Source organism: Saimiri boliviensis, chromosome 3 (genome assembly GCF_048565385.1).
Source record: "Saimiri boliviensis isolate mSaiBol1 chromosome 3, mSaiBol1.pri, whole genome shotgun sequence".
Classification (NCBI taxonomy): Eukaryota; Metazoa; Chordata; class Mammalia; order Primates; family Cebidae; genus Saimiri; species Saimiri boliviensis.
Window position 1 is genome coordinate 137,433,298 of NC_133451.1, and position 22,629 is coordinate 137,455,926.

At 42.0% G+C, this 22,629-nt stretch overlaps 1 long non-coding RNA gene across 1 annotated transcript; it reads left to right on the forward strand.

The window, feature by feature from the left end:
- The first annotated feature begins 2,147 nt into the window (after window positions 1–2,147).
- LOC141584056 (uncharacterized) lies at window positions 2,148–22,229 on the forward strand. Its single transcript, XR_012516977.1, has 4 exons — window positions 2,148–6,121; window positions 6,571–6,676; window positions 7,407–20,687; window positions 21,149–22,229. It is a non-coding gene; the product is annotated as an uncharacterized LOC141584056 (long non-coding RNA).
- Window positions 22,230–22,629: the final 400 nt, after the last annotated feature.

The following is a 22,629-nucleotide window of genomic DNA, read 5'->3' on the forward strand; positions in this document are numbered from 1 at the left end:
CTGGAGTGTAGTGGTGCAGTCTTGGCTAACTGCAGCCTCTACCTCCTGGCGTCAAGCTATTCTCCTGCATCAGCCTCCTGAGTAGCTGGGATTACAGGTGTGCACCACCAAGCCCAGCTAATTTTTTGTATGTTAGTACAGATGGGACCTCACTATGTTGTCCCCAGGGTGGCCTCGAACTGAGCTCAGACTCAGGTAGTCCTCCCTCCTCAACCTCCCAAAGTGCTAGGATTACAAGTGTGAGCCACCAAGTCAGATCTCTTTAGGCAATTATCAGAAATGCTTCAGATTGTAGCCTGGCTTCTCTTGCCCACCTGAAATACTACAACTCCCAGCAACCCCTAGCTCTCCCACAAATCTCTTAATGAGAGCCTCAAGATTAGCTTCATCAGTTTCAACATGAATCCATGTCTACCTGTCTAACCTTCTGTGTTCTACCCCACTTATGAATGGGTAACATGAGGACTACATAAGACAATGTATGTAAAGCACATGGCATAGTGCTTGGCACATATTTGTTAAAGGGTTGTTTGTTGTTATTACCTGTAATAAACTATCATAGCTTACTACCATTGTGCACTTAAAACTTAGCATGGTTCTAAGTATTTTTAAATTAATATTCTCAAATATCCCATGATGTACTATTATTATTAATACAAAATCTCATTTTACAGACAAGAAAACTGAGACACAAAGATGTCAAGTAACTTATTCAAGGACACACTTAAGAGGAAGAAAAGGGGGGCTGATGTGTGGTGGCTCACACCTGTGATCCCAGCACTTTGGGAAGCCAAGGCAGGAGGATCACCCAGGAGTTCCAGACCAGCCTGGGCAACATGGTGAAACCTCATCTCTACAAAAAAAAAAAAAAGAAAGAAAGAAAAGAAAAATTAGCCCAATGGTGGCACATGCCTATAGTTCCAGCCACTTGGGAGGCTGAGGTGTGAGGATAGCTTGAGCCTAGGAGGTTGAGGCTGCAGTGAGCTGTGGTTGTACCATTGTACTACAGCCTGGGTGACAAGGCAAGACCCTGTTTCAACAAAACACAATAAAATAAAACTTGGAGAAACTGGGATTAAAACCTGAGTATTGGGGCTCCAGAACCCAACCTTGTAACCACTGTGTTACGTATTGATTTCACAACTGCCTTGCAAATACGGGAACATGTAGTGTTTCATAGGTCATGCCAGAAAATGATGTAGCCCCAGTCTTGACCTGTCAAACTAGAAGCTGACATAAAGCTAGTGCCTGGTTTTCTTTCTTTCTTTCTTTTCTTTTCTTTTCTTTCTTTTTTTTTTTTTTTTTTTTTTTTTTTTTGAGTCTCATGAGACCTGAATGTGCCAGATTTTCAACAGGGGAGGCCTAAAGAACAAATGTGTAGTAGATTCCTGGTATGGTTTGGCTGTGCTAATCCCCTTGCAGTTTTTTCCTACTGCAGAAACAAAGAGAGTGAGTCGCCTAAGAAGAAAGAACTTAACTCTAAGCGATCCCCATAGTGATGAAATGTTAGGAAAAGTAGGTAAAATCGTGTATTACTAATAGAAAGACTATTGCCAGATAATTCAGGAGAAAAAAAAATGCTATTTCTACAGAAGATGGATACTTCCGTTACATAAAAAAAAGTTAAAAATAAATTGATCATTGATGTACTTGTGTTCTAAAGACAGCTAGGCAAGTGAAGGAGCAAACTGGTACGCTGTATTGTCAGGAGAGTTAGGGCTGTATACAACTTAGTTGAATACCTAGCAAATTCTCATTAAATGTTGCAGCTATTATTATTTTATTATTAGGAATGAGGAAGACAGTTGAGTTCAAATTCCATCTCAGCTGCTCATGTGACTCTAGAAGGTTTCTTTCTTTTTTTTTTGTTTTTTTTTTTTTGTTTTTTTGTTTTTGAGACGGAGTCGCACACTGTCGCCCCCAGCTGGAGTGCAATGGTGGGAACTCGGCTGACTGCAACCTCCCATCTCTGCCTTCCTGCCTCAGCCTCCCAAGTAGCTGGGATTACAGGCGTGTACCACCATGCCTGGCTAATTTTTTTTTTTTTTTTTTTTTTTTTTTTTTGTATTTTTAGTAGAGATGGAGGTTTCACCACATTGGTCAGGCTGGTCTCGAGCTCCTGACCTCATGATCCACCCACCTCGGCCTCCCAAAGTGCTGGGATTGCCCAGCTAGGGTTTTAAAATCTTTCTGAACCTCTTTCATCATCTGTAAAAAAGAAAGTAACTGTTGTGAATGTTACATGAAATAACATAAAGCACCTGGTACAGTGCCAACCTAATTATGTGTTTAATGAATACTAGCCATCTTTGTTATTATCACTACCACTAACAAGACATTGGTAACTATATTTCAGATTACTATTTCAAAGTTTATCTGGAAGAGCAGATCTGTAAGACTTCCAGGACACAATGCTTGAACTACCTCCCCAAATGTGCCAGGAACCCAAGAGATTAGTCTCCCCTGTTAGACGGCAATATGCAATCTGGGCTGGATACAGTGGCTCACACCTCTAATCCAGCACTTTGGGAGGCCGAGGTGGGCAGATCACCTGAGGTCAGGAGTTCAAGACCAGCCTGGCCAACATGGTGAAACCCCATCCATACTAAAAATACAAAAATTAGCAGGGCATGGTGGTAAGTGTAATCCCAGCTACTCAGGAGGCTGAGCCAGGAGAATCACTTGACCCCGGGATATGGAGGTTGCACTGAGCCAAGATCACGCCACTGCACTCCAGCCTGGGCAACAAGAGGAAAACTTCATCTCAAACAAACAAACAAAAAAAGGCAACAGGAATCCAATATTAAATGATAAATTATTTCCTTCCCTCTAAAGAATTTATTTCAATTGAGAAATCTGAAAAGCAGGACCCTAAAAAGGAACTAGGAGGAGAGAATCGAGTAGACAAAAGATTTCATCCGGTTTGGATATAGGACACAGATGTAGAAGTGGATTACTCTAAGACTAGAGTGTAGAAAAGCTACAGTCCAATGTGCCCAGAAAGGGGGATACAAATGAGAAGTGAGCTACTTCCTTTTCTGTAGAAGGCAAAGGTAAGACATGATCTGACAACTGGAGGACTAGCTGAAAGGAAGAACACATGGAATGGTTGGAGTCCTACCTCCTCTTCTCAGCCAGGAGACCACCTCTGTGTTACCCACTATCCCACTTACCCACCTCACCCCACCCTGCACTGAGCACACAGGCACAGGAGAGGCTCAGAAACAAAAATAGAGATTAAATGCTCCTTAACCCTCTCCCAGAATGCCAACAGTCTGAAATATACCAGAGAACTCTTTTCCAGAGAAGTGAACAACCTGAGAGAAAAAGTCTCTAGACTGGCATTGGGCAGAGAAGCATGACACTGGCATTTTATTGGAGGGTTGGATGCAATGGCATCAGGATTTTATTGGAGGACTCCTTCAATGAAACTACTGCCTCCCCACCCAATCAAAGGAGAAATTTCTCATTCTATGAGCTCTAACCACACAGAGCTTCCTATTCACTTTTTAGCATCTGCCTCTAAAATATGAACAGATAGCCAAGAATCAAAGAACATTTGAGAAAAGCCTCTGATTTAAAAGACTAAGCCAAAAACCCATGAAATAAACTTTGAGAAAGAATGTTTTATACCCTCAAAAAGATACTGCATCTTATAATATGGGAACGGAGTACTTTTTTTTTTTTTTTTTTTTTTTGAGACAGAGTCTTGCTGTGTCACCCAAACTGGAGTGCAGTGGTACAATCTCAGCTCACTACAATCCCCGCCTGCTGGGTTCATGCAATTCTCCTGCCTCAGCCTCCCAAGTGGCTGGGACTACAGGCATGCGCCACTATGCCTGGCTAATTTTTGTATTTTTAGTGGAGATGGGATTTCACCATGTTGGTCAGGCTGGTCTCGAACTCCTGAACTCAGTGATTACAGGCGTGAACCACCATGCCTGGCCCAGAATACTTTTTTTTTTTTTTTGAGACGGAGTTTCGCTCTTGTTACCCAGGCTGGAGTGCAATGGCGCGATCGCGGCTCACCGCAACCTCCGCCTCCTGGGTTCAGGCAATTCTCCTGCCTCAGCCTCCTGAGTAGCTGGGATTACAGGCACGCGCAACCGTGCCCAGCTAATTTTTTGTATTTTTAGTAGAGATGGGGTTTCACCATGTTGAACAGGATGGTCTCGATCTCTTGACCTCGTGATCCACCCGCCTCGGCCTCCCAAAGTGCTGGGATTACAGACTTGAGCCACCGTGCCCGGCCAGAATACATTTTTTTAAAGACAAAGTCTCACTCTGTCCCCCAGGCTGGAGTGCAGTGGCAAAGTCTCAGCTCACTGCAGCCTCGACCTCCCCAGGCTCAGGTGTTCCTGCCACTTCAGCCTCCTGCATAGCTGGGACTACTCATGCCACCACACCTGGCCAATTTTTAATTTATTTTTTTGTAGAGATAGGGTTTCACCACGTTCCCCAGGCTGCTCTCAGTGCTGGGATTACAAATGTGAACCACTGTGCCCTGTATAGGACACAATTTTTTAAAGAGCTCATGGAAACTAAAATAATAGAAATATAAAAAGAAAACCTTCAACTGAACATAAGAATTGAGGAAATCAAACAAAAGTTAAAGGAAGAGATGGAAATTAGTAGAAAAAAATATAAAAAACGTAGAGGATCATTCTGGGACATCTGACATTAAAATAACAGGGTGTCCAAAACAGAAAATAGAGAACAAAGGATAAAACATTTTTAAATGCAGGAAAAATAAACAGAATTGGATGACAGAAAACCCCTAGATAGCAATGGCCCACTGAGTGCCCTTTGAATAAATGAGTGAAAAACAAACTGCCCATCCATGGTTCATCATTATGAAATTTTGAAACACCTGGGCTAAAAAGACATTCCTAAAAAGTTGCGGAGAGAAAACTCGGGGTTAAAAAAATAAGAATGGGAATTTTGGACTTCTCAATAGCAACATCAGATGCTATAATAGAAGACAAAAGTCTTCAAAATTGTTTAGGCAAAGTATTTTCAATTTAGAATTTATACCCAGCCAAATCATCAAGTGGGAGGTAGAATAAAGACATTTTCATCATGGAAGGACACAAAGCACTCCTTCTCAGAAACTCTTTCTTTCAGAACATGTGGTCCAACAAACCACAATCTGGAAAAACGTGATAGACAGAAAATAGGGATTGTAACACAGAAGATGGGCGAAGGGAGTTCTAGGATGGGCATTTGAATTCAAGAATGAGCAGTTGAGGTGTAAGCAGAGAAAGTAATGGAAGAAAGGTCCCAAGAATACAAAAGGAAATGATCATCGTCTCATTATCATGCTAGAGCTTTTAAAGAAAAAGAAGTCTCAATATTCAGAACAGCTGATGGTACATTTAGAAATTTGTTTAAGGTTCAATATATAAAAAACTATGCAACAGATAAAAGTAAGGCAATTATTAATTTTTAAAAGTATGTTTAAAAACATCCTGGTGTACTAGTTAGCCCTAGAAACTCTACTAAACTATACATAACCATAAAAGTGTAAAATAAATACTGTGATTATGATTGTGAAAACATATAGGGGAGGAGAGGATAGTAGAGGGAGAGTTAAATCCTAATCTACCATAATTGGAAGTTATTAATGTCTAAAATGATTTTTTAAAACCTAAAAAATAAAAAGATGCGTTTATGTAAAGATGGGAGCTATATATCAGAAGAGTTAGCTACAAGTTAAAAATATTTGCCTCTATGGCTAGGGGGAAAGTGGAGGGTTATAGCATTTTGATATGCTTTGAGTGTTTGCATTACTTTGCTGAAAATATATTTTTTTAAAGCAAGTTACCCCTAACACCCCTCCCCCAAAAATCAATATGGCAGATTTCAGAAACAGTTGACCATTCTTTACCAATGCCAGTGGATCTATCTAGATAGACCAATGATCTATCTAGTCAGTCTCATGTCACAAAGAGGGTCTTAGGGGTGCCCCTCCTGGAGGAGTTCTAAAACTAAGTAGAGGCTAGGATGGAAGCCATGTGAGGGCAAATTACCTCAGTTCTCTGATCTCTTGTTTCATCTGTAAAACAGGCACAATAATCGTCCTAACCTCATCAGGCTGCTGAAGACTGCACAGATGATGTAGGTAATGTGCTTAGCATAGTCTCTGTCTCATGAGTTCTTAATAAAAAGTACTTGATAATATTACTGTTAGCAGTATTCCTCAGTCTCAAGGTGGAAGTGATCATTCATTAAGATCTGGAACTAGCAGAATCCAGAGCTTTTGACTTCAGGTTCTAATTCGAGCATGGGCAGATGGATAAACTGAGTTGTAACCCTATGCATCTTATATCAAGAGGACCAGTCACTTGGGGATCCCCAAGGATATAAGCGCCCTCTCCCCTCTCCAACCTGTTTTTTTCCATCACCTCCACCTAACTTCCCTTGGGGTTTATTTCCAAATTCTCCCACCAGATATCTCAAGTGTTTTCTCCACTTGGAAATACTTCTCAGTAAAATGAAAATGACTGAACTTTTTATAAAGTGAAGTTCAGGGTGTCCCTTTCTGACTCTCTTTTTCCCTTGAAATTCTAGATCGAAATTTCAAAATGTGCAGAGTGGGGTCCATAGAAGAGTAGAAGCAATGAGTTGGAAGAACTTCTGTGCACCTCTATGAGTCCCGCTATGTGGAATCCTTAGGGTGAGTTCATAATTCCCATGATGACCAAAGGTCTTTCATACCTGGAAGTGTGCAGTGTGAATTGGTCTGGGTGTACATTGGTCCCCAGCCCAGCTGTGACAGGGTGTGCCATCACTGTGAATTACTCCTGATTTTCCAAACCTGCCAGAGACAGTCAGAGGCATTGCCCATTAAATCATCTGCCCTGACTGCTCTCTCTCAAGGCCCTAGAACCAGTGGGAGCTTCAGAGACCCACCCATAGCATGGCAGTCAGCCTGGGGGGCTCCCTGTGTCAGCTCGGCTCTCCAGGCTAAGTTCTGAAGTCTAAATGACAGACTGCTGCCACCTGATCCTTTTGAACACATCCTAGATTTCCAGAAAGCCCCCTAACCACAGACATTCCAAGTTTCTACACGTGGCGGTTTGTGGTGTTTGAATCCCATAGCCACAGGCTATTCATTTGTATATGTTTCACTGTGGCTTTCTGCTTGGTGACCTAGACTATTACCCAGCAAGATTCCTTAAGGTTTCAAAGTAACTGGAGAGACCACTAGCAAGTTTCTCTTTGTTAAGAGCTTTTAAACCATTCCTTCTTAACTGAAGTTGTCTGTTCAAGTGGGCAGCTTCTTAATTTTCTGAAGTGATCAGTGACGATTCATAAGATGTATCTGAAAAATTTTAAAAATATGTGTGAATAAATCAGGCCGAGTATCACTACCATCAGTGAAAAAAATTTTTTTTTTTTTCCAGACAGAGTCTTGCACTGTCGCCATCTGTAGTGCAGTGGTGCGATACTGGCTCACTGAAACCTCTGACTCCCTGGTTCAAGCTATTCTCCTGCCTCAGCCACCTGAGTAGCTGGGATTACAGGCACGTGCCACCATGCCCAACGAATTTTTGTGTTTTTAGTAGAGAGAGGATTTCACCATACTGGCCAGGATGGTCTCAATCTCCTGATCTCGTGATCCACCCACCTCAGACTCCCAAATTGCTGGGATTATAGGCGTGAGCCACTGTGCCTGGCCAATTTTTTTTTTTTTTTTTTTTTAGTTAAAGCAGCCCTTAGAGGCTTAAGGTCTAATTTAGTTGAATAACTAGGTGTCATACCAGGGCTCCAGTGAAAGAATCTCTGAAGTGTTGATTGGGTGTTTCTGGAACTTGGCTCAAGTTCCTAACTATAGATGTGCCATGTCCACTTGCTCAGAATTCAAGTCTCCTAGTTGGTGAGTACAATTCTTTAAAACTCATAAGAGAGGGATTCCAGTACTATATTCCTGAAAGCCTCCTCACCCCAGACTACACACACACATGTGCACACATACACACATATTCTTCATCTGTAGGACCTAAGCCTACACACACCCAGTGTTTCTGTTTATTTCCACTCAGCTAAGGAGTGAGGAATTGCAATGGGGAAAATAAATTAGAATCAAATTAGATTGAGATTTAGAGTCCTAGAAGCATGACTGCCTATGAACATTACTGGTTGTTTTATGTATTCACTGCCTGGGAGGTGAGGTTGGGGGAAAGCTCCCACATCAGTAACCAGCAAAGTGGCTAATCAGTTCACAGAATGGAAATCTGTAAAGAAGTCTGAATCTGATAAGATATATAGTATCTTCACTCCAGTTATGTCCACCTCTAAGAAAAAAAAATTACAGAATATTCTCAAGCTGTTAAAAATATCTTACTTCACTCTTTTCTCTTGCTTACCCTGGAGAAATCCAAATTAGAAAACTTCCTGTTTAAGATAATCAACAGAGGAGAACAACAGATCAACTTGGGCTAATATCGGTAGCAGGGAAGACCAATTAACAAATTCATGAATTGTGCTGTTTACACTTCTATTCCTAAGGTTAATTATGCGATCAAGTAATAGCTTTTGCCTTGATTAGAGGGCCCTTAGGAAATAAAAGTGTGTTTCCTCTTTACAAGTATGTTTGCATTTCGGTCCTGCAATGATACCACAGGAACTAGGCTCAGCAAACATAGCCTGTGCACACAGCTGTAATCAAAGCAGGAGGTCTTAAATAGCCTCAAGACTCAACGTGCAAACAGAAGAATCATCCATAGAAGTGCTAACATTCACCTATACATTTTTCTTTCTCTCTGCTTTGGACTATTTATAGTTTCAGTTCTTTCCAAAAGTGTATTTCCCCATTATTCCCTATTGTAAAGAATCAGTAAAAGTAGCTCCTTGGGCTACAGGTATTGGAGAAGAAAACATCACCCACATTTCAGGAAGCACTCTCCGCAAGGCTGTTCCACCTTCCTGTTAATAATGACAGTTCACATTTTTGAGGTGCTATCCCATGGCAAGGCGCCTCACATGAATAAATTTTGTAATCCTTACAATAAGCCTATGAGGGAAATATTGTTATCATCTTCTCTTTTTCAGGTGAGAAACCACAGGCACAGAAAGGTCATGTAAATTACCCAAGTTCACAGTAGCCAGCTAAGCCAGGGTTTGAACCCAGGCATTCTGGCTCCAGTGTGGACACATTTAACCACATATTCTGGCTCCAGTGTGGACACATTTAACCACCATTTAACTCTTTAGGGCCCTGACTTAAGCGTGCAGTGTTAGAAAAAGGTAGATTATTTCAACCAAATGGAGAAGCAACACACTGTGCCATTTTAAATGCCCAAGTGAAGGGCAAAAGTTTCCCTGTCTGCCTGCAATCCACGTCTGAGTAATCTGACCCAAAGTCATCAGAGAGAAAATGGCTTCCTTGGGGAGTGCTGAAAGCATTAGAGAGATGTGACCAGAGACCTCCATCACACTGATTCCTCCCTTGCCTTGCCAGGAGCTCTGGGTCGACCTACATAGGCCACTCAGTGCTTGTCGAGGTTGGGTCCTCCTATGGCAACACAGTGATGCCCAGCTAGACACAAACCTTGATTGACAATGGAGACAAATTAAGAGATGGCTTGTTGGCTTTAACAAGGACTGCACACAGAATATTCTGGGTTAAGATCAATGAACCAAATTCATTTCATGTCTTCCTTTTCACAAGAGTGAAAAAGCCTGTATGCTCAAGCTTTGGAGTCAAATGGAATGGAATCAAATTCAGACTCTGCCGTTTATAGCTAGGTGGCCTTAGGTACATTACTTCCTCTGTTTTGCGTATCAGTGGCCTCATGTGTGGCAGTACTACCTCAGAGGCCATAATGAAGATAGACTCAAGACTATCTAGGTACAGAGCTTCATTCTTACTACTCGGAGTACATTGCATTGTCCTGTGGCAGCAGCAGCCTCACCAGAGAGTTTCTCAGAAATGCAAACTCTTGGGTCTAGTCCCAGACCTGCTGAACCAGAAGCTGTACTTTTGCCCTCTAGGTCATATATCTGAGTGAGATCCTTCATCTCAAATACTGAAGTTTGGGAAGTCATGGCAAGTGAAGCATGCAATGGCCATTCATTGTAATGATATATATTGAAATTATCTGCCATCAAAGTAAGCTCAGCATCACCATTCCAGGAGTTAAGTGTTAAAGGAAAGAGACCTTGGAAATCAGTGGCAAGGTCCAGGTTGGAAACCCTCTCCTTGCCTCTCCAGCTCCTCAGTTTCTAAATTCTCATCTGTAAAGGGAAAACACCTGCAGAAAGCAACTAAGTGTTTTTGGAGAAACTGTTGGGAAAACCAAAGTCAGGGAAACAAACAGCTATAAAATTTATGGTTTTTGGGTCAGGCAATGGTGGAAACGTGCAATTCATGCCTTGTACCTGAACTAGGAGAGCCTTTTCTTTTCTTTTTCCTTTCCTTTCTTTCTTTTTTTAAGCACAACCCAAGTTTCCTGCCAGATCATGGCTTTTAATTTAAGTGTACAGTTACTGCTCAAAAGTGATTCACAAGCCTTTAAAGAGCCACTCTCCTTTAGAAGTCTGTTTAGAATGCAGAGGGTTTGAAGATTAGTGTTGGGAGTGAGAGCATTTGACTGCCTAAGTGTTCAATCTCCCAGGTACTTAGATATTTCGCAGCAAGAACTGATGTTCATTAAACTGTAAGCAAATTAGAGTTCAAGCCAAAGATATAAAGGAAGACATAATTAGTGTAGGGGAGTCATCCACCATCGTAAGCCTTCTCTTAGGTGAGAAGTCTTCAGAATTAGTTCCCTGCACAAAAGAAAATTATACAGCTGCTTTATGCAGGCTGCGGATGCTATGTTTTATTGCACACAATTTACAATGAAATGAAGCAGAAGTCTGCAAGACTGCATTAAAGCTTTAATTTTCCTTTTGGGTTTTATCTCCATTTTATCTTTAGAAAAAACCCAGAATGGTTTGATAAATAGAGTATTTTTCCAGTCAATAAATTAAAAAGCTATTTTTACCAAGTGGACGCTGAATTGCTACTGCACATGACAGAGGGTACACCATCCTTCAGCAGAATTGATTTGTAGAAAAAAGTATTGCTCTCTGTTTCCCAAATCCAACCACTCTGAAGTACTGCAGTTCTCAGTGACTTCCGTCACACTTGGGTGGCTGTCTTATTATGGGATCTGGGTTTCAGGCAAAACTTTTGGGAATCAGATACAGGAATTGGACTCCCATGAGACAAATTTCATCAGATATATTGTAGACTGACCCTCCAGCCCCAACAGGAGCTTTGTAAGGAATGAAATACCCAATGCTCCCCGTTCCCACCTTGTAAACGTTGATTTTCAGCCGAACTAGAAAGCCTGAGAGAGCCAGGTTTGAGTCTGTGGAATGGTCACCTACCGCACTCCGTGCCGCCTCCAACTCTCTGTTAAAAGGCAGGGTGGCTGGGGGCGGTGGCTCAGATCTGTAGTCTCAGCACCTTGGGAGTGTGGCAGGTGGATAGCTTAAGTCCAGGAGTTTGAGACCAGCCTGGGCAACAAAGTGAAACTCTATCTCTACAAAAAATACAAAAAATTAGCCAGGCACGGTGGTTCATGCCTGTAGTCCCAGCTACCCGAGGGGGCTGAGGTGGGAGGATCACTGGAGCCCAGGATGTGGAGATTGCAGTGAGCCATGATTGCCCCCCTACAGTGGGTGATAGGAGGAGACCTTGTTTCAATCAAACAATGAGAAAGGTGAGGATGAACTTGGAAAGAGGTTGGGAAAGGCCCTTCCTTGAATCTGGATCTGGAAGGTGGTTGTAGAGCTCCACCTCGCATTTGCCCTAGGACCCCAGTTCTCTCGATCTGCAAAGGAGGCGAAGGCCCCAGGGTCTGGTCTGAAGGGGGAGGTTTTGGAAGCCGTCAGTGGCTGAACAGACTCCTGAAAGAGTAGCACAGCATAGATGCTCCTGGAGGGACCGAGAGAGGAGCCTGCAAGCTGGCAGGGAGTTGGGGCTCAGCAGGCTGACCACATTTAGGCTGCCCTCAACCTACAGCCTCGAGGTCCAGCTTTACCAGAAAGGTGCTGGTACAGCTGAACCGGCTGGAAACACCATTTTGGAAACTAAAATGATGTTCCATTTCCACCATCAGGAGTAATAATGGCCACCACCCAGCAAGCCACTTTTTGATACTACAGCAAGCCTGAGAAATGGGTGAGTCTTATCTCTATTTTACCGATGAGCAAGAGGCTGAATGTGCATCTGCCGTTTGACTCATCAAACAGATGATGATGGAGATCGGAGATTGGTCTCCACCCAGGAGACTAAAGGGGGCCCTCCTCTTTGTCCAGATCCAGAAAGTTCTGGAAGTTGGGAAATATGTAAGACACAAGAAGAAACTTGTGATTTCTGAGGAAGGGAGTAGAACGTTCAGAGAAACGGGAGGAAATAGGGATTCAGGAAAGCAGGGGAATTTTTTAAAAGAAGGATCCCAAGAAGGAGAGGGAAGCAGGATTAGGAACAGAAGGAAGCGCACGGTCATCCCGGGTTCTGGGCCATGAAGAATGAGGCTGTCTGTGTCCACTCTCACCTTATTTGAGTCAAGAACCTCAAAGACATTCTTGGAGCCTCATGGGTGGGAACTGTAGCCAAGAAGGAATCTGAAAGGACATAGCACAAAGAGTCCACTCCAGAGTCACCTGCAGACGTGGAAATTCTTCCATCACAGACATGGTGCAGTGGGGTGGCCACTGGCCTGGCGGCAAAACTCCAGCTGGAGCCTGAGACCCGCCCCATTCCCCCAGCAGGAGGACCATTCTCCGAAAGCAGGAGGGAGCAGTCCCGGTGACAGGTTCAGTCTACATGATTCCATGTGTCAAAGGGGATCTGGTGGTACCCCCTGGTCTTTGGAATAGGAAGGAGATGGGGTACCCAAGTTGGAAGACGTGATGCGGGGCCTAGTCACTTGACATAATTCTGTTGATTTCACAACTGTCATCCACCCAGTGGCCTTCTTTCTAAAAGCAGCATAGGGTGTATTTTGTTTGTTTTTATAAGACATACATTTTAGTTTAAACTTAATTTTCTCACTGGCTAAGATACCTGGCACCAAGACTTTGGAATTACTTGAAAAATTGATTGGGGGGGCAGGGAACAGAGTAAAATAGAGAAAGAGAGAAAACTACAAGAAAAATCCTTTCTCCCAGCACTACAAATGACTCATTAAAAAAGCACTCCCAAAGCAACAGTATGTCTACAGTTTTGCCTGGGAACACAATCACCTGGCACGCACGAGCTGTTTCCTGAGCTTGGTCTGTCAATGCCTGGCCTCATCGTTAATTAACATTTCCAAAAGGTCCTTCTTGCACGGCAGATGTGGGAACTCAATTTGCTGTCCTGAGGAAAGGGGCAGGAAGCCGCCTCATGATATTTTGTAAAAGAAACTGATCCTGCTGCCCGGGTACAGGGACAGAGGCTATGGGAATAAACGAAGCAGAACCAGGAGAACTGAGAGAAGCTGCACAGAGGTAAGGCCCTGCCAGGCAGGAGCACCAAAAGGACTCAAGCTAAGTCTCTAGCCCGGACTCCTCCCTATGGACCATGAGGAGGTTCCGAGGAGGAGCTGCAACCTAATCCCTCAAGAGGACCGACAGGCTCTGTGGCAGTGGGAACAGGCCAAGAGGGGTCTTGCACACAGAGACACCAAACGTTCTCAGATTTCCAGGACTGACCTGACTGCTTCCTATTCTTTTCAAGAACAATGTATCGGCATTTCTGTAACGTTACATATACATTGCTAAAAAGCCTGAGTTCTACAAAATGGCATGCTAAAAAATAGTAGGGCTTATGGGAAAAATAGAGTTGGGGCAGTCCATAAAAACCGATGGAACTTGGTAACCAAAGCACTCGCAAACAACTTTCACAGCCTTAATAAAATACGAGCCTGGTTACATCTCTCCTGGCACTTCCACTGGGCGTCATCAGCAGTGAATTCCTGGCAGCCTTCAAGCCTCTTGCTTTCTCCTGAATGTAGGGTCTGGAGGGCATTCACTTCCACGAGAGATAAGTTTCATCAAAATAAAAAGTCTCATTCAGGGTGTAGGCTTCCCCATTTATGTTTTTAACTTTGGGGGACATAATCAAACTTCTGGATCTAATTCTAGCTTATAAAAAATATGGGAGATAGATGAACATCTTAAATAGCACCATGAAGATACAATTAGCCAAATCCAGTGTAAACCTGATTTCAACAACACAGCTATAAAAATGCCTTTTTTTTTTTTTTGAAACTTTAAAATTTTTTTTAAAATGCCTTTTTAAACAGGGAAGATTAAGCACTGACTTATCATAGGTAATACTCAGGGATTAGTGTTTGTTTTGTGGGATGTGATAGTGACATTGCAGTTTTTATAGTTACAGGTTTTTAAAATCTTTGTTAGATATAAAAATAAAAACAGATGATATGAATATACCCAAAAAAAAGTTAGCAGTTATTAGATCTAAGGCACTGGAATGTGAGATTTATTTATACTATTTTCTTTAGTTTTCTCTAAGATTGAAATGTTTTGTAATATTTTTAAAAAGGCTCTTATCTTGTACTGCCAGAAAGTAAAGAAGGGCTAAAAATAAATTAAAATGTTTAAAAAGCCAAACACCCTCTCCCTGCCAGTTGTGGTGAAGAGTTCCCAGTGGCCAAAGCTGGAACAATTTGAGCAAACATAACAACAAAAATAAAATACGGTCCGGGCGTGGTGGCTCACACCTATAATCCCAGAACTTGGGGAGGCGGAGGCGGGTGGATCACGAGGTCAAGAGATCGAGACCATCCTGGTCAACATGGTGAAAACCCCATCTCTACTAAAAATACAAAAATTAGCTGGGTGTGGTGGCGTGTACCTGTAGTCCCAGCTACTCGGGAGGCTGAGGCAGGAGAATTGCTTAAACCCAGGAGGCTGAGGTTGCAGTGAGCCAAGATCCTGCCCTTGCACTCCAGCCTGGGTAACGAGTGAAACTCTGTCTCAAAATAAAATAAAATAGAATTATGTTATAACCGAAAGTATAAAATAAATATCCTTAAGTTCATACTGACATAGACAAATGAGTGGCATTGGATAGAAGAGACAAATCTCCAAAACAGAAGAATTCCAAATAATTGATATAGATACTCCGTCTTATAAGGTGGAGCCTGTCTCTGCACTTCTTAAGTGTGGGCTGCATACAGGGACTTCCGTCCAAAGACTAGAATGTGGAAAAGGTGGGAAAAATGAGTAACTATGTAAATGAAGGAACCAGTGATCAAAGTCAGCATCGACACTGATAAGTCATATTGATAATGTGTGCCCTGGATATGTGATAAAATGTCATTTTACCTCTGTGATCATCTTCTGAAAAATCCTTTATGCCTAGTCTACTTATGAGAAAAGCATCATACAAATCTCAACAGAGGGTTTCTCCAAAATGCCTGACCAGTAACTACTCCCCGAAGCTGCCCAGGACATCAGAAACAAGGAAAGTCCGGGAAGCTGGCACAGTCAAGAGGAGCCCAAAGAAACATAAAGACGAAATGTAATGTAGCGTCCAGGAGGGGTCCTGTTGAGAAACATTAGGTTAACCCTGCCTCCACGGTTCTCTTGTAAAAGATACTTTTAGTTTGCAATCAGTGGTAGGCATTCCTGAGTTATGTGTATATGTAGAACACCTGTGTATTAAGAAGAGTCACCTGTCAACGAGCAAATAAATATGTGGATGAATCTCTGCTCAGGGCCTTCAGTCTAGAGAGCTGTCAGTCCAGCAGGCTCTCAGGCTGTTGGTCCCCAGGATAGATCCACTCTGTTGGCTATCTTGGTGCCTGCCTCTCAATACCTTCAGCTCGCCTGGGTGGGGGTCTCCTGACTGAGCTGGTTCTTGGTAGGGTCCTAGGACAGAAAAGAGATACTGATTTTTTAAAAACCCAAGGAAATCTGAATAAAGAATAAGCTTTAGCTAATAAGAATGTATCAAGCCTGGGCAATATAGTGAGACCCCGTCTCTACAAAAAAACATTTAAACATTAGCTGAGTGTGGTGATGCATGTCTGTAATTCAGCTATTCAGGAGGCTGAGGTAGGAGGATGGGTTTGAACCCAGGAGGTAGAAGTTGCAGTAAGCCAAGATCATGCCACTGCATCCTAGCCTGGGTGACAGAGTGAGACTGTGTCTCAAATAATACTAAATAATAATAATGTATCAATATTGTGTTATTAATTGTGACTAATGTACTACGAAAATGTCAGTTGTTACTAATAGCAGAAACTGGGTGCAGGATATGTGGGAACTCTCTGCACAAATTTTCCTGTACATCTAAATTTACAGAAAAATTTTCTGTAAATCTAAAACTGTTCTAAAACATACTTTAAGAAATAGGAACAGATGGATTCGCAAGATATAATTGTCCCCCACCCCAATTATCTCTTGATTTTTAAAAATGTCCTGGAACACTATTGCAGTTCAAGGAATTCAGTCAGGTGGACCAGTGAGCAGGCTGTGGCCAGGTGAGGCAGGATGGGCTCAGAGGACCTCCTGCCCTCCCACCTCATTCATTTTTATTCATTCCCAGTCCTTCCCGCTATTCTAACCTCTGCCCCTCTAGAAATGCCCTCAGTTTATTCCCACATGCTTTTGCTACTGACTTCCTTGTTTGTTACTTTACCGTTTAATAAGAGCTTTATTGAGATATAATTTATGTGCCCCAACGTTTACCCTTTTAAATGTACAATTCAGTTGTTTTTAGTACATTTACAGAATTGCACAACCATCACCACTGTCTAATTTTAGAACATTTTTGTCGTGCAAAAAAGGAATCTCATACTCATTAGCGGTCACTAACCCATGCTCCCAGCAACTACTAATCTATTTTCTACCTCTATTACTTTGACGGTTTTGGACATTTCATATATACATGGACTCATACAATGTGTGATCTTTTGTGACTGGCTTCTTTCACTTACTATAGTTTTCAAGGTCCGTTTATATTGTTGCATGTATCAGTATTCCATTCTTTTTAAAAATTTTTTTAAATGTTTCTTTAAAATTTTTTGAGACAGGGCCTCACTCTCTCCAAGGCTGAAGTACACTGGAACAATCATGGCTAACTGAAGCCTCAACCTCCTGGGCTCAAGTGATCCTCCCACCTAAGTGCCCTCCCTTCCACTGCAGTAGCTGGGACTACAGGCCCACCCTACCACACCCAGCTATCTTTTTGGGGTTTTGTTGTTTTTTTTGTTTTGTTTTGTTTTTTTTTGGTAGAGACAAGGTTTTACTATGTTGCCCAGGCTGGTCTCAAGCTCCTGAACTCAAGCAACCCTCCTACCTCGATCTCCCAAAGTGCTGAGATGTAGGCAGGAGCCACCAGGCTGGGCCCATTCCTTTTTTTCTTTTTTAAATTGTTGAATACTTACATTGTATGGATGTACCACATTTTATTTATTCATTCAATTGCTGATGGATATTTGGGTTGTTTTCAACTTTAGGCTATTATAAATAATGCTGCTATGAATATTCTTAAATAAGTTTTGTGTAGAAATATGTTTTTACTTCTCTTGGGTATATACCTAGGAGTGGAATTGCTGGGTCATATGATAACATTATATTTAACTTTTTGAGGAGCTGCCAAACTCTTTTAAAAAGGGCTGCACAATTTTATAGTCCCATCAGGAATGTAGGAGGGTTCTAATTTCTTCATATCCTTGCTAACATTTATTATTGTCTTTTTTATTTTAACACATCCTGGTGGGTGTGAAGTCAGGTATCTCACTGTGATTTTGATTTACATTTCCTTAGTGACCACTGATATTGAGCACCTTTTCATATGGTTATTGGCTATGTCTATCTTCTTTATAGAAATACGTATTCAAATCTTCTGCCTATTTTTAAATTGTTATCTTTTTCATTGTTGAGCTACAAGATTTCTTGTATTATGTATTATGTATGTATTATGTAGGAGAAATACAAATATTTTCTCCCATACTGTGGGTTGTCTTTTCACTTGTTTAATGATGTCCTTTGAAGCACAAAGTTTTTAAATTAAATAAGCTCCAATTTATCTTTTTTATTTTTTTGTCTCTTGTTCCTTTTTGTTGTTATATCTAAGAAACCCATGACCCTAGTTCTATGAAGATTTATACTTACGTTTTCTTCTAAGAGTTCTATAGTTTAGCTCTTATATTTAGGTCTGTGATTCACTTTGAGTTAATAATGGTACAAAGGTCCAACTTCATTCGTTTGCTTGTGGATATCCAGAGGTCCCAGCATTATCTGTTGAAAAGGATGATTTTTCTCCCCTGTTGAATCACCTTGTCACCCTGTGGACAATTAACTGACCATAAATGTAAAGGATTACTTCTATTTTCTTATTTCCTAATACCTACTTTTTTCTTATTACAAAAGAAATATTTGTTCATTGAGGAACTTTTGGAAAATATGACAAAGAACAAAGGAGAATATATTAAAACATGCTATAATCTCATCATCTAGAACAAACCAGGTTTTGAAGCTAATATTTTGAAATATGTTTCCTGGTAAATAAAAAACCTGGAGCAGAGAGTGGCAGTGTTTTGATGGTCTGTATATCCTAAGTGCTCCAAGTGTGGTTCTGACGTACAGCCAGAGTTGAGAACCAGAACAAGAAAGGCTGTAGTGGGCTCAGGGGAGCTCCAGGGGTGAAGGTTGTGCAAGCATCCTAGGGAGTGAGTTGACCCAGGACAGCATCTCAGCAGCCTAACAGTCTGGTGAGTCAGGGTGCCTGGGGTTGGCTGATTTCCCTGGGCTCCTCTGCCGCACCCTATGGCTCCTGTTCTGGGACCCACCAAACCCAGGACTCAGCCTTCCTCCACCTGTGCTATTACTGCTTGTGCTTCTCTGTTTCCGTTTTTTTCTTAATGTTTCTCTTTTTCTTAGTCTCAAATTCACAGCCCTCCAAGAGAAGGTCTGATTGGGTCAGTGATTCACAATTCAACATTTAGCAATTTGGAGTCCTCAATACTGGTCACTGGAAGTGGCCATATAATTTATCATTCAAATTGGGTCCCTTCTGAGAGGGAATGTAGGGACTAATGGTGATGAAACTGGAGCAGCAGGGATAAACTAAGACTGTCCCCACCAGATTAGGATAAATGGTTACCCTACCTACCTGAGGTTCACTCCAGCATCTTCCAGTGTTCTCCGTGTGAAATCCTACATACTCAGCCCTTCCTCTTCCCACCTCTTTCTTGATCATATATACTGTAGATGTATAATATGTATACATTAACATTAAATGCTCCAATAAAGAAATGAGTGACCAGTTAACCTTTTTCTTGTTTATGTGACTAGCGCATCTTTTCTTTTTGTAATATGTGTTTTGTGGGTTCCTTTGCCCCATGGATTCCTTCTCCCACCTCTCATAACCTCCAGCACTGGCCAATTCGTGTGTCCCCTGTCAATTAAGTGATTGGTTCAGGGATGGTCACATGATAGAATTTGGACAAATGAAGACATTACTCCCAGAACTTGTGTAAAAGCTACCAAACCTTTTTTTCTCTCCTCCTCTGGAATATGTGAGGTAAAGATGGAATTACTACAGCCATGAAGCGAAAATGAACCAACGATGCCATCAACTCCCTGCAGCGCAGAAGAGAAATCCTCTGCACCCTGCCTGATCCCAAGGGGATAAGTAAATGAGGGACAACTCCAGTGGCTTCCTAGCAGATATTTAAAAACCCCTGTCAATGACCAACTCAGACATAATTCGTAAGGAAAGACAGGAGAGACAAATAACTTCCCAGGAAGAAGCCAGGTCCGTGGTGACATTGTGGAACCACTGGATGGTTTCCCAGCTGAATCCAGCCCTGCCTTTGGGTTATTAGCCAATTCAATACTGTTTGTTCCCAAGCCTGTTTGGTTTAGATTTTCCTTCACTTGCAATTTTTAAAAAAAGCTACTTTGGGGGAGCTGATTTTGTTCTGTACCTCTCCAGCACAGACCAAAGTATTGAGGGAAGAAGCAGGTGTCACATGTCACAAAAGCAAGTGGCTATTGATGAATACTGACTCAGTAGAGAGTTGTGGTCACGGCAGGCTGGGTGTACTCTTCAGGATTTTATTTGACAGTAAAGCACAAATACTTTGAACACCATTAAATCTACTTCTGCTACATGATTTATAATTACTGCATAGTATTCTACTGTATGTATTTATCACTCATTTAATCAGCTGCCCTATTTTTCTTCTTTTTAGAAGAACAAAATATAAATTTAATATTATTTAATATAAATGATGCTTTGGCAAACATCTTGTGCATAATTAATTGTTTGGGGACATCTCTGATTATTTTCTTATGACTGGTTACTTGAAGTGAAATTGCTAGGTCCAGGGGTGTAACATGGTCTTAAAGCTTTATGTACCCATTGTTATATTGCCCTCCAGGAATGTTGCATCAGTTTATATTCCCAAGACAGAGATGGGAGAGAGTATATGCTGGGGGCTCCGTGTGGGATTATTCCAACATCTTTGCCAATCCATAGAAAATGAGATCTCCTTGTTTTAATGTGCTGTCTTATTAATTGGCCATCTTGGATTTTTATAGGTTTTTTCTCATCCAAGAATCTAAGAAGAGTCCCCAAAGAAGGCTGACAACAAACGAATGGAGAAAACCCAACCTCCACAGCCTGCAGCACAGCCAGAGACCCTCTGTGAGCCGAGTCAGTAAGTTAGGTAAGAATATCTCCCAGAGGTCTGGAATAGGCCTGGGATTCTGAAGAGAACAGAGCAGTCGCAAAGGAAGGTGACACTTTACAGATCCATTAGAATTACATGTAGTAACTCCATGCAGTCATGCAGAAGGAAGAAGACGAGAGAGAGAAGAAAAGAAAAAGAAACTGAGATCATTTTCAGAGATGCCAGCCAGGGCTTTTTGCAGCAAAGTCATTTAAACCCTTTGCTCTCTTTCAAAGGTGTTCCTTGGGGAAGGTGAGGGCCTCACAGACGGGGGACAGGGGAGCACTAGGGGACAGGGATCCTTGCTTCTTGGGAAGCCACAGAGGGGGCACCTCCGACCCACAACACCCCTGCCTTTGCTAGACTTAAAACTTGGTGCCTTCCTCTTTTTCTCTTCTGGGTTAAAAGCCAGTTCTTATTTCTGAAATAAAAGTAGAACTTTTTTCATCTTTTTTCAGAGCCACATGTCCCCCAGGAACCAACCAACACCCATTTTTCATGGATTTCTCTGCCCTGGCCTGCAGAACCTCTCCTTCTATGTGAACCTCTCATTGTAATCACTGTTTGCCTACGGGTTTGGTCTCGTGCACACGTACCATATCCCCAGGGCAACGGGACCGAAGACTGATTTTTAAAACACATTTTTTTTTCTGACTACAAATGGCATACAAGAGCAAAGAATAAATAAAAATTGTACATAATACTACCATCAGAGATAACTACTATTAACATGACCTGTACATCTGATAGTTTTCCTTGGCATAGATAAATATGTAATCTTTTCAAAACATGATTTCTAAGGGAACTTTCTTCCTGGGGCCTTCTCCTCCCTATCCTTGACCCATTTGCTCCAAATAAAATGCATGTCACAGACTAATGAGCTTATTGGAAAAAAAAGAAAGCAACATGACTGCTTTAGAAATTCTCTGTGATACACATGAAGGAAATTACTACCTTAACATGCATTTCAAAGGTTTTCTTTTGTACAAGTATGACCTGTCAGATGGCCCTTGCTTCCTAAGCTTCCAGGAGGTTATTGTGAAAGAGATTCTTTTCTCTTTTTAACAATCATAAATGGGAAATAACATTCAAGCTGGGTAGTCTCAGTGGCCGAGCAGTTGCTGGGATAATGAGATATAAACAGGAACAGATAACAAGGCAGTGGAGGTGCAAGGTCTCTCCTTGTGGGAAACCAGCAGGGAGGTTTCCTGGGAGACTTGGGGTCCACCAACCCCCAGGACCCCAGAGCACGTGTCTCTTGAGGATGCAGAGCAGGCTTGCAGACCAGATGCAGCACTCGTTCTAGCACCTTCTTTGGCACCAGCTGCCCTGGGCACTTGGGTGAGGGAGGTGCCTTCAGGATAGATGGGGCATCCCAGGTACAGAGGCTGGTAAAGAACTGCTGTAACCCAGGGCTCCCCACTTCCTGGCCTAATTTGTCTCAAAGCATCCTGCTAACAGGCATTTCCTCCTTAGGAAGATGAGCTCTGCCATCTCACTGTCATTTGAAGCCCCAGAATCTTCTGGGTGAATCTTGGAACTGCAGACTGACTTGTCTATTTGATGAGGTTTCTTTTAAAAATAATTAAAAAGTTGCCTGGGCACAGTGGCTCAAATCTGTGGTCCCAGCTACTGGGGAGACTGAGGTGGGAGGAGCGCTTAAGGCTGGAAGTTCCAGGCTGCAGTGAGCTATGACTGTGCCACCTCACTCCAGCTTGGGTGACAGAGCGAGACTCGATCTCAAACAAAACAAAACAAAACAAAAACATAAAGGTCGTTTTTACTCACATACTTAACTCACCCTTTAGCCTTTTTTTAGGAATACTTTAGACCAGCAATTCTTAAAGCGTGGTCTCTGACTAGTAGCAATAACCTGTCAGAAGTGCAAATTATGGTTTACTCCCATACCTACTGAATCCCAAAATCAAAAAATGCTGGG